This window comes from Diadema antillarum, unplaced genomic scaffold (genome assembly GCF_040938485.1).
Source record: "Diadema antillarum isolate AM-2024a unplaced genomic scaffold, OU_Dant_1.0 seq00000643_RagTag, whole genome shotgun sequence".
NCBI classification, from domain to species: domain Eukaryota; kingdom Metazoa; phylum Echinodermata; class Echinoidea; order Diadematoida; family Diadematidae; genus Diadema; species Diadema antillarum.
The window spans coordinates 926,445-939,736 of record NW_027271557.1 but is presented as its reverse complement, the minus strand read 5'-3'; positions in this window follow the sequence as shown (position 1 = coordinate 939,736).

Genomic DNA, 13,292 nt, shown 5'->3' with positions numbered 1-13,292 from the left:
TAAAAAGTAATATTTCGGGCCTGAGAAGTGCTCTGGTTCATCCTTACCGGTTTGCATGAACGGGGCTCACGAGAGCTGAGTTCGATGGAGGATTGATGATGTGTAAAATTTACGTAAACTATAGAAACAATACCCTGACAAGTACTAGTACTAGTACAAGTACAATTGATTGAATTGAAAATTGATTGAATACCCTGACAAGTACTATGTTGTCCTTATTCAAAGGGACTTAAACGCTAATCAGTCTGCATTTCGGTAACAGTCTAAGTTGTCATTAGGAGTTGTCTTTGCCTTTGTAGCATCTATTCAGGGCTGCATTACTGAAGCCTATATAGATCTAATCTAGTCAAGTTGGTGATAAGACGGGTTTTCGTGGCAAAGAGCTGCATTAATGTTTTGTCGATCATGTCTGTGTGATTGTGACTGAGCTAGGACTCGGTAGAAATCACGCAATGAACGTAAAAGACATTGTACTCATTGCCGATTTAATGGATCAACTCAATTTTTGTGGCCGCTATACGCAGGTTGATATTCACCACGGGAGACAAAATGAGTGGCCGCTGGCCGCGTTAGGCAGGTGGCCGCTATACAAAGGGTCTATAATACAGCAATTGCGTTCGGGGGATTTTTCAGTGGCCGTTATAAGCAGGTGGCCGCTATAGAGAGGTGGCCGCTAAGACAGGTTTGACTGTATATATATATATATATATATATATATGAAGAGTTTGTTTGCAAAAACCGATAAGTCCATAGTTGTCAAAGGGAGACATTTGCGATTTAGGTCAAGAAAAATATGGAGAATAATAAGAAAATTTCTGCTTCTTTTGACCTTAACTTAAAAAACGTACCTTTATATGTAGTGACCAATGTATCACTTGAAAGGTATTATTTTGTACTTTATGACAGAGACCGTACTTCAAAATCTTCAAAAATGGACTTATCGGTCTTTGCGAACAAACTCTTCATAAAATATACATAGCATTTTCGTCACGCTCTGAGATGATGACGGCAGATGAAGGAGAGTTTAATGTTTCGTTTAATACAAAGCCCCTCCTCTTGCCTATTATAAACAGCCTCTGAACTTCTCAAATTCCGCATCTGTGTATGTGTGCGCCCTATAGCTCCCTCATTTATAATGCATGTGTGTCTGCACACCATTCTATCTTCCTGCGCCCTGTCGCTTCCACCTCACTCGTCACTCCTAACCCCTGCTCTCCGCTGATCCCAAGTCGAAGTTTTCGGCGCTTCCCACCACAGAGTACCCCTAGTAAATCCAAATCTCGACCCAAGACTACCGATGCCAGGGACCTGGAACTTGCCGAGCCGCTGAAAAAAAAAAAAAAAAAAAAAAAAAAACCGGGACTGACGCGTCGGGAAAATCCTCCAAGTATAAGTCAAACGAAGACCCGTCGGCCCAAATCTACAAACCCACTCCGATGGCCCAGGTAGATACACAAAGGCGACTGTTCCTGATGCCCTCTTTAACAATACAATTCCCTTCGAGATAAGGATAATCCCCTATGTTAAGAGGGATGATAGTAGTAATATAAATGATGATGATGATAATGGATAGTTAAAGGTGAATGGTCCCGGTGTTTTAGTCAAATGCGTACACCCGGCCCGGCGCACGGCGCAAGTTTCCTATAGAGACCTACGCTATCAACTCCTCTTTATAGCGCTTACGCTTTGGCCCGCTTCCCCGAGTTCGAAGAAGTCCGATTCACTGTAGTCAGTGGTCCGATCACAGTTCGGCTCATGATTCGGCTGAGGGGGATGACAGCTTTAGCAAATTTCTTTTGTGATGTCATAATAAGAAGGACATATGCACGCACCCTGGCATTACTACAGACTGCGCGATGCGCAGAGAAGACAACGAAGGCAACGAAGGCAACGTACACTTAGCAATGTCACCTACGCACTTTCCTCTTGATGACAGCTCAACTTCGGTAATCTTCGTATTAATGCTGATGGTGATCGGCAGTATCATCGACAGCGCCCTCTACTCTACCGGGACTATGCACCTTTAATAGTGATAACCATGTTAACAACGCATTTACATTGCGACATCTATCTAGCATGTCTAGTAAAGCTGTTCCGAGGCGCATTGAGAAGTAAATAGGGATATAGCAAGGAACATACAATATACTACAAACACTTAAGAACTTTAATCAGCAATACTGTACAGCACAATACAACTAGTTCAAATACATGTGAAGGTTTAACTATTAAATGAGACTCGCTATGATGTAATGAAGCTTTATAACTCTGGTATGATTGTAATGACTTATGACAATTGACTTCAAAGGGAAGATAAAGAAGCAGTCGCTAAGTCATAGAAAGTGCTTGATTGTACACTAGTTCTTTTTAGGCATTTTAAATGACTGTCACTATTATTCTTTTATTTCGGTGGATCTGAAGTACAGAATCAGAAAAGGAAAATGCTAATAATTATTATGCAGCTGCACGTCCAATGATCTCTCCTGTTGATATATGTAAGCCATGGCTCGACAACTTTTTTGTTTGGTGGCCCGATTGGACCACCAAAATCCTAGATTTCAAATTTTTGGTGGCCTGAGAGAAAAATTTGGTGTCCCGAAAAAAAAACAACAAAAAACATTAAAAGTCCTTTTTTTTTAATGAGTCAAATATTTAAGATTTATGATAGTAAGAATTAGAAGTTGGACATATCTACTCATAAATTAACTTCAACAAACTTGCAACACTCACTCTCAGGCATTCATTCAGTCCTTTTTATCCATCCTTCGAACAAATTTAACTGCTAATTTCCGGCGCAAAAAGTTACGAATTTATTGACCTACTTTTCAAAAAAATTTGAATTTTGCCCTTTTTTGAAATTTGGTGGCCCGACTTTCATTTTTGGTGGCCCCGGGCCACCGGGCTACCGTTAGTGTCGAGCCCTGTGTAAGCAGACTGCCTCTGTTAGTCCCGTTATGGGCAAGACACAAATGATACAAAGTTTTTCAACGATGATTATGTTGAAGAGAACAGGAGCTGATAGAACAACAGAGGGCTCGGTGGGAAAGGATCAAAATCAGATGGATAGTCACATTTTGATGAATGACGTGTGTCTTGATGTACACTGCATAGGTATGAGGATCGTAAGTAAACTTTTACAAACATATTGAAAATTTCTTCATTCTTTATTCATCTCAGTTTGTTGTATTACTGTAATCTACGTGTTATAAGGGTAACAAAAATTGTTGTACAGGGGGAATTATGTATGTTTTAAAACTTTACGAAGATATCTTCCATCCGATTCTCCCCTAAATGACATTTGGCGGCAAACCTCCTCTGTCAACGTACTACATAATTATTCTTGAAAGTTATTTAACCTGCATCAGCATTTTTGTTTTCAAACGCCAAACTAACAAGCGCTTGGCAAGTAATAAAACTGTGTGATAACTGCAGGATGGTCATCTATGCTGCAAGCTCACCACATTACCAGCAAAACCATACTGATCACTCTGTTGATGTATTGTACAAGGGCATTTCAGCATAACGAATTCATCATGTCTAACTCATCAAACTCGACATGACCATTACTTTGTGGAAAACGCCGTAGTGTAGAATAAATCATGTACACTGTCACGACGTATTGCTATATCCCTTTCATTATGTTCATTGCCAATAACGTTAAAAGCAAAGTGAGAAAATAAAAAGTACACAACTTATCTTGATATTGTTACTATAATATACTGTCATACAAATATCGTCTCGCAGAGTCAAAATGTATGCTTGTCCTGTCCCCGCATGCTTTGCGTGTTTTTGACGTCTTCCCATGAGCACGCTCTTATCCAGTGCACATACAGCTCTAATTGGCGCATTACTCTGAGTTGATTTTGTTACGCCATTCTTCTGGCACTGACTTTTCTTTATGTCTTCTATTGTGTTTTGTGCGTGCTTTGTCTGCCTTCTTCTCTTCACTGTCTTTCAGCCGTAATGTTGCCTGGCTTCACATAGCTATCGCTCTTCCATTGCTGTTACCGGTCAATGAGTATCAGAACCTGTTGTGTGTATCACAGCGTTTGATTGCAAAACGAGTTAAATGCCAGTTTTAAACATTTTAAAGTAATTCTATCACCAAATTCCAGTGATATCTCACTAACTTGTTACATAATAAGGAATATTATTGCAGTTATAATGAGAAATACCTCATTATTTATTTCTTAATAATGTAATTTTGGGCATCACAAATTCTGTAATATTTCAAATTGGCAAGAATAGAGTGAGCTCGTTTTGAGACCAAAAGCTTTATATTATCAATTTGTTTTGATTCAGCATATCTAAATGATACTTCTTCATCTCTATCTCGCTGTACACAGGCTAGTTGGAAGAAAACATCCACCACCAAGGAGCCAAGTGCCAAGGTCCCGCTGCCGTAATCTGGCAGAACTCCCTTGATACGTCGATTTTGGTCGATTTTCAGGTTTTGTGTGTTTTTTTCTTATGCTCTTTCAAATGGGCCAAAAATAAATTGTGATTCGGTACAGAAGGTTATTTTTAGAAAGTAATTTTGGCAAAATTCCTGAAGAGAGAGGGCGATTAATCTTGCAGAACTGCGTAAGGCGAGATACGAAATGAATTTTCCGATGTTAATCAGGCAGAACTGCGTAAGTCGACTTATGACAATGCTTGGACCAATGTGTTCCTGCATCCCGCACGGGCATGGTATATCTTAACACGCGCGTGCACGGCCTTGGTAGTGACGAACGCGCTGCGCGTTATTTTGAAGTTAACCATGCAGTGCAAGCTAGTAGGAGCAGTGCCTAGTAAACTAGCTAGAGGAGCTAACTAGAGCTAGCTAGCTTAGACACACAGGCAGAGCATAGACCGATTCGAGCGACTGTTCATGGAAGTGCGCCGTCTTAAGGCGACGCCATAATTGGTGGCCATCCAGGCCGGTCGGCAAGCGCCTTGCGTGCGTGGCAAGGGTGCCAGCGGCAGCCAGTGCTTTTAACACCCGGCGCCAGCCGGCCAGCAAGCTATCTCTGGCGCTGGCAGCGATCGACGCATCTGGCCGTGTAACAACTAGAGTCTACATTTTTTTCGCTAGCTAATTAAAAAACAGAAAGAAAATTAAACAACTTATACCGACTATTAGCGATTGGCTAGATGACATACGGCTGTAGCCAAAACTTGAATTTCAAGGTAAATATCGGTACGATCCGTGAGTGTACGTAGACTCTTTTTCCTTTGGGATGACTTGGGTACACGCGTGTAAGCCCCATATATTCACATCTGTGTAAGAGAATAAAAACCGCTGGGGAGAAATATGGCTAGGCGCAGGCAGACGTCTTGCTAGTAAGCCTAGACTGTTGAGATGTTAACTGATATAATTAAATACAAAATGAATCAGAATCTTGAGCTAGATATGGCGCTGTAAATAGCAACTTATCATTTAACTTACACCTTTTTAGGCTTTTGCCTTTACTCGGGCCAGCGGGGTAGAATCTGTCTAAAGATTTTTAGATCTTGTCTAGAATTCTAGGCAAGAGTGCAGACTAGATCTAGACGTCCATTGACTTCTAGAACCTTACATCCTATATCATTTTCGGTTGTCGCTAACTTCAGGCAAGCCTAGTTAAGTAAACCAGACGGAAGACAAATCTAGGCGTTTCTAAGCCGTATAAACTTAATTTACGTCGCCTGATGTCAACAACCAAAACTTTTACTGCTTTAGGTCTAAGTAACTTTGCATAAAATCGCACTAACGCCTAATATTATAATCTACAAAAGTGATTTTCAAATCAAACTTTCTTAATATGATTATGAAGCGGATGTTTGCCACCATTCATGGTTTAATATTCATAAGTATCACTTTATCAAAAATTAATTCAAATTCAGAGTTCCAGGCCAAAATTGAATATGGTCATGCAATGCTGAACACTTTATAGTGAAGAAGTGAAAACATCATGAGAATTTCACGCATCTTGAAACATTTATTTAGCTGTAGTGTAGGCTGTAAAATGTTTGTCATAATGATGTAGTAAGTATAGCCAGGAAGTGTATTCTAACTTTAATAAGTATTGCACCAAGCATTAAAAAAAAAAATCAAAAAAAAAAAAATCAGTGAATTATCAAAATCTTTGATCTGAACTTGTCTTCTAAAATGGAAGCCCCGGTTGGCCCCCCCCCGCTATGGCGACCTATACAGCGCCGCTAGCGGCGGTATGTGAATAGGTCATCGAAATAAGCCAGTTCGGAGATAGCTCATGTGCACATGGGTACAAATGACCTTTCATTTTTCTCAGTTGGTTAGGCACTTCACTTAATTCAAAGCAACATAATGCAGCAGCTTGCCTAACATACCAATGTATGGAACTCATGTTCTAACAAAGAATGAACCTGTGTAGATGAAGTGCCCAGAATGGTTCGTCAATCAACACTTTGGGAAGTGCTCATCTATATATTTAATTGCTGTTTTGACTACGTTGACAAAACTTTTTCTGTTAGCATTGCCAAATACCAGGCTTGCTGTCAGGTGGATGTACTGGCAGGCACCATTTATAGGGATCCATGAATAATCATAGCATTAAAGGATGCTTATCTCAGTGAAATTAATAACCAACCTGTCTCTCGGTACAAATGACCTTTTTTCTGCTCATGCTCAAACTGGAACACCGAACTGGCTTATTGAATCGGTCTATAATAAAGACACGGCGACAGTCACGCTAAAGCAATGGATCCAAAAGCAATGACCCTCAACTCTTGGGGGTAATTGCCACTTTCTTTCCCTTCATAGACTGGCAGGCTTCAAAACAGGTCAATATGCGGTTTGCCTTATTATTAAGTTTTGCTACAATCTAGGGTTTTTTACACCTAGAGCATTTCTAGATCTAACAAACGTTATAGTTTGCATCTTGTCTGACATCACGCTCCAGTCAACTTGAACACAGACGGACAATATTTGGGGATAGTAAGTTATTTTCCACATACAAATGAATGGATAAAATGAAATTAAATGTGAATCAATAATGATGACTTTATACAATGTGAACAAATATTTCAAAAATGTGTACTCGATATAAAATATTCATTGTTTTGACACTGCATCCCCTGAATAGTAAGGGGGATGGATGGTAAAATCCGATAGACAACCCGCAGAAAATAGACTGAGATACGTAGTTCTGGCTGATAAACCACGTGGTTAACGACGAAAAAGATACGTAGTTCTGCCTGATGAAACACGTGCTTATCAGGCAGAACTGCGTATCTGCTGGAGATACGCAGTTCTGCCTGAAACCCCCCCCCCCCCCCCCTGCATGGCCGAAGACTTACGCAGTTCTGGCTGATCAACCCGGGCACGTGAATAGAGATACGCAGGTCTGCCAGATTACGATCGCAAAAATTTGGCGACGTTTAATCTGGCAGAACTGCGTAAGTTTTTTAGAATCGTAATTATTAGGCCATACTACTTAAAAAGGTCAAATTGTCATTTTTTTTTTTTGCTGGAAATAAATTGTTTAGACCAATTATGACCAAGAAAAGAAGAAAATGCAGCTCAGTGAATCCCAGTTTAGAAAGGTGTAACATTGAATCTTTAAATCCGATATCTGGCGTAATGTGTTAAAGGAGATACAAGTACGCAGTTCTGCCAGATGACGGCCGCCCGGAACCAGTGAAGAAAGACCGTGCACCCGCCGCTGCCACGCCGAAGCCTGAGGCGACACCAAAGGAATCCGCGGTGAACCTGACCGTCACCACGGTGACGTTGTGGACGAGAAGGTACCACTAGCGCAGCAGGCGACGCGACGGTGGAGAAGTCCGTGTCGCCACCCACCGCTGCGAAGCCGAAAACTCCGGAGACCCTCCCGCGGAGCATTGCGTCTTCGGACGACGCCAGCCGCAGCACCAGTTACTCCAGCGCACCGCCTTCGAAGACGCCCCCTCGCGACGACGTTGACGTAGTGAAAAGAACCGGTCTACTCACCAATACCAACATTTCGGGATCGGGTGGTTGGATATGAAAGTTGACAATCACACCAATTTCATAGTGATCTACTTTCAAACAAGACGAAGTGCGAAGACTTATCAATACCGATTTGTCGCGGTCATAGTAATCTATACTGTCTTGTTAATCTGATCTAAAAGAGAAAATCATTACCGCATTCTGTGTTAAAGCATATTTATGCATGATAAATTTGAAATGCTATTGACCGTTTCAAGAGTACGTCGAATAAAGTCGAGAGTTTTCGTGTCTTTTCAGATTGCAGAGAACAATTAAGTGTGAAACATGATGTTAGAATGAAAATCAAATTAAGGGAAAAAACCCTAGCAAAAGTAATAAAGTTATGTGTCCTTTCCAATGTAATTACTGATTATGCTAAACAACTTAATACTTGCAAGATGATCTACGCTCAGGTATTTCCAAAATGAAAACTAGGGCAAAATGATAAAAACTTGAAACAGTAAGCGGAAAGTAAATAATTGTGAAATTTCAACAGTGAAAGTTTTGCTCTTGGCATTTTCTGGTTGGCCAAACCAGCCAATAATATAGTACTTATCTTTTAAAGAATACTAGTCACTAGTACACGTAGTAATTATATTTTGTTTTTGTAAATCAAACACATGTAGTTGAAGACTTGATAGTGTACGTTCGTTTATGCCGTGTACAGAACAAAATAACTTGCCTTTGAACATGCATCTAAATCAACCTTGTTCAGGTACCTTTGCCTTTGAGATTGGGCTTACATGCAAATTGGAATATGGGCATTTTATTTCACGTATTCCTGATATGTATATATTTTGCAAAACAAGAAAGAAAGAAAGAAACAAATTCAGACTTTTTTATTTTCTAAATTACATCTGCCAGGCGTATTTGATGAAGTTGTATTTTAAAAACAAATTCTTATCTTATCGTCTGATACCGAATGCGTTTCATTATAATGCTAGTTTATAGTCATTTATCTTAAATGTAAAACGTATGATTGACATTTTAAGTGTACGCGATAGTGTAAAATTATCATCTTTATGATTTTGAATTGTAAACCCCAATTTCAAAATGAGAAGTGATGTGAAAGTTGTTCAAATGTATGATAATTTTAAGACATGAATATAATACACATGACGAAAATGATTGTTTGCATGTTTGTATGCTATTAAAGCCATCGCTATGTGGATGAAATAAATACAGCGTAATCTATGTTTACGCAATCTTGTAGTTTCAAAGTTCCCAGCTCAAATAAGGTACACCGATAGTTTGTGAGGGTGCCCTGCATCTTTGAATCTTGTATGTTAGAAGATATGAAATCAATACAATTAATGTGACCATTATCAATGTAGTAATTCCTGTATCCGAAAGAATTTGTGTAAGAAAAGAATTTTCTAACTTGATATAATTCGATTTGATGGAATTGTAATTGGTACTCAAACCTGATTCTACACAAATTGATAGATGCTTCCACCAGAAAAGGATATATATGATATTATAAATATAATTATTCGCACACAGTTGTTTCACTGACGAGCTTCATGAGTGCGAAGACCTTCATTTTTTGAAAGGGATAAATAGTCTGTACTTGTTATTGCTGCTTTTGTATATAATATATAATATATATATATATAATATATAATATCTTGTTTGATTTCTTTCTCTTCTTTCTACTCGAAAAAACAAAACATAATATTGAGCATTGTTTGTTTAAATTGTGGAGAGGAGGCGAGACGAGTCAGAGAATCTACCAGATCACTGACAGAAACATATTGTTGTCTATTGCCCAGATCTCTCTACGATGTAACGATGTATTGTATTGCTATCCGATTAAAAATCCCCATGTACGTTTATCGACGCACTTGTCGAAAACGGTCACTACCATTTATTTACACGATCAACTTGCCCCAAGTCGGATCATTAGGGAATAATACATTTTGTCTCTTTTGTGTTGATTTGATTCAGAAAGCAGAAGTTGGAGCAACAATTCTGCGCGACGATAGGTCATTGAAGGAACTGAGTGATTACAAAGTGTGTGCACATCCAAGTGCTAAAAGAATTGATTAACATTTGTGATATTTGAACATAATCATCTTTTGTATTCACCTAGCGTTTTTGTTACCAGCTGTTTTGACGCTGTAAGTCTGTACGAAGATGACGGAATGTGTTCATCCCGCAGTTTCTTTTTTTTCGGTAATAAACCAAATATAGAAAGTATATCAGTCTCAATTTGTGATTTGATGAGCTGAGTGCATGAGTGTTAGAAATAAAGATGTCAATGTGTGATTATTATTGAAGATCAGAAACAAAAGCTCGCATGACGTATGCAAATTCCCAAATTTTATATATCACCACTAATGACTAACTAAAAGATGCAATTTCAATTCAGACAAGTAGTTTTGTAACTGACTCAGATGTCAAAATATAATCAAACCGATAATTGGTCTTTTCTTCCACCAGTACGTATATATCACTAAGCACAGGATGTTTATCTAGATTTATTTGGAAATTTCTATTTTTGTTATTGTTCTTTTTCTTGTTTTCTGTTATAAAGTTAGGTTTGGGTCATCTGGGTCATGTAAATAATAGTACGTTTAATAGACAGCCATGACATATATTCATGAAGAGTTTTATCATATGTTGTTTTTTTTTCCATAAGCTATACAGAAATCTGCATCTAACTGGCTGAGAGCAAAACTTGTCCGGCAAATTTATCTCTCTCCTCTCTCCTCTCTTGTTCTCTTTTGAAAATAAGGCAGCACCTGCTAGCATGTCACTCTCCCGCGCAAGCCATGATAGGGTTGGGGTGTTTTGTAGCGGTTAGAGACGGTGATTGTGTAGATGGTGGAGTAGTTCGGTGTGTCTATGCAGTTTGTATTTGTGTGCTGTCGACTGAACGTGTTTGGGACTGGCTTATTATAACAGTAACAAGAAATCAAGCATAAGGAGAGTCGAGGAAAACATATTGTATTTCATAATTACAAGCATTCCATCAACAAATACACTGCAAAAAGCCCGGTGTTAAATGTGAAACACCGAGCTGGTGTTAAATTTCCGGTGCTCATTCGTGGTCTTAGATTAACACCTACGGGTGTCATTTCAAAAAATAAAATTGTTTTTTGAATAGTTTCTTAGTTACTGTACTTCTTGCTAATTTTGAACTTCAACAAGACGATAAAGAATTTTCCGATAAAGTACTTGAGAATCAATGATGTGAAAACACATTTACACCACAGTAACACCAGTTGGTGTGGTTTCCTATTTAAGCTGGACGGGTGTTTTACCATTGAAATTAACACCGCCAATATCAAATCAACACCATGCGGTGTCATTATTGAATTAACTCTAGCGCAGTGTCAAAAATATCACCAGCCACAGTGTCAAATTAACACCACGAAGTGCCAGGTGAACACTTTTTAACACCATCACAATACATTTTCTACACCTGTGGGTGTGGTCCTCTATTGAAACTTGATCGGTGTTATAATAACACCCATGGTGTTAAATCTAACACCGATGTTTTTACAGTGTAGAATGTAGGTTAAAAAATAATGATAGGTACAGAGGAAAAAAATGAAAACCTTTCTACGTGGAAAAAAAATCAAACTCTCAGTACCTACAAAAACTTATCTGGTAAAATCGGCAGAATTGCACAGAAAGAACCCCCTGTGAACACACAGAAAATTTATGTGATATGTGTATCATATAAAATTATGTATAAGTATAAATGAATAAATAAATATATATATATATATATATATATATATATATATATATATATATATACATACATATATACATATCGTCGCTGGGGCGATAAGACCTCGTATCTACAAAATGTCAAATGTTCAGGAGAGCCAAAAAACATGGCGGCCAAAGCACTGTGGCGAATGGGATAGCCTTTCCTTTGACATGCCGTGGTGGCTTCATTTTTGGAGTAAGACAGTTGGGATTTGGACAGGACATCACTTAACCCATTATTTGACCATTAATCCAAGAAACTCATTTTCACCAAAATTGCAGATACAAGGTCTTATCACCCCAGCAACGATATATATATTTCATATAGTATATACCATAAAAGTTTTGAATGCAAATACAAATGCCATTATATATCTTTAAGTCACCATGAAATAAAGAAAATAGAATGTTTTCAATAATCCTACACTCATTACACTAAAAGTATTTTTGGAGATGTTATTAGACTTTGATTAAAAAATGATTACTTAATGTATATTGTTAACATTTTCTTCTTTGAAATATCTGAAATTGATAAATGTAGATGTACCTGTTTTTCATATATCAATGTATATACATAAAGATATGTAATGTGCACTTTTGCTATCTCTGCAACAGAACAACAACCAACCACAAACATTCGAAGCTGTCACTACAACCATATCAACAGCTATAAGCAATATTCAGTCGTGAGTTGAATTACAACGTTGCTGCTGCGACCATTAATGATTCCACAATTCCACAAATTACAGTAGTGGTAAAAATCTGTTCATCTATTAAAACGTTTTAACATATATACATTGTCTACCAAAAGTAGAACTAGGCCCTTCTACTAAAACACTAAAATTCCACTCTAGCTTTTCCTCGTTTAGTCACCTGTATTGTTGACGATATCGATAAAAAATAACAATAATAAAAAATGTAGTGATGATAATGACGATACCGGTAGCCATGTTATTATCACATTATTACAAAATAATATAAATAATACAACTTCCGACAATGAATTGCAGTATCCATTACTTAGCCCACTCAATGCACAACACGCACTGATTAGTATCAAAGTCTAGACAGTAAAATTGGCCTCTAATGCACATTTACATTGTTTCAAGAATATCCACGCCCCCCCCCCCCCCCAAAAAAAAAAAAAAAAAAAAACATCATCTAGATCGTACAGGCAAAGAATAATCATTTCCTGGATATGTATAATTCACTGAAATGAAAACTGTTGGTGATGATATTGGCTTCTCATAACGACGGTCGGGTACGACCCGCTCGAAGTGTTTACCATTATAATGCAAATGAGGAAGACGCGGCCATGTCAAAGTTAATCATTTACTAGAAAAGTACACACACCGCCAAGCTATTCGGGGCACAATAAATTCCTTGGGCATGACGAGGCTGTTTACCCTTTTCGTAAGGTGTTTCATTCTTTTCACTATAATCATCATCACACATATCAGTTTCCTCCGACGGACATTTTAACCATTCATCCCCGGAACGCAGCACTGAAAGCAGATGTAAAACTAAATATATGATGTCTGAAAATGTCCGTATCTTACCAAGACCTCGACATACAGAAACCTTCACACTTCATAAGGAT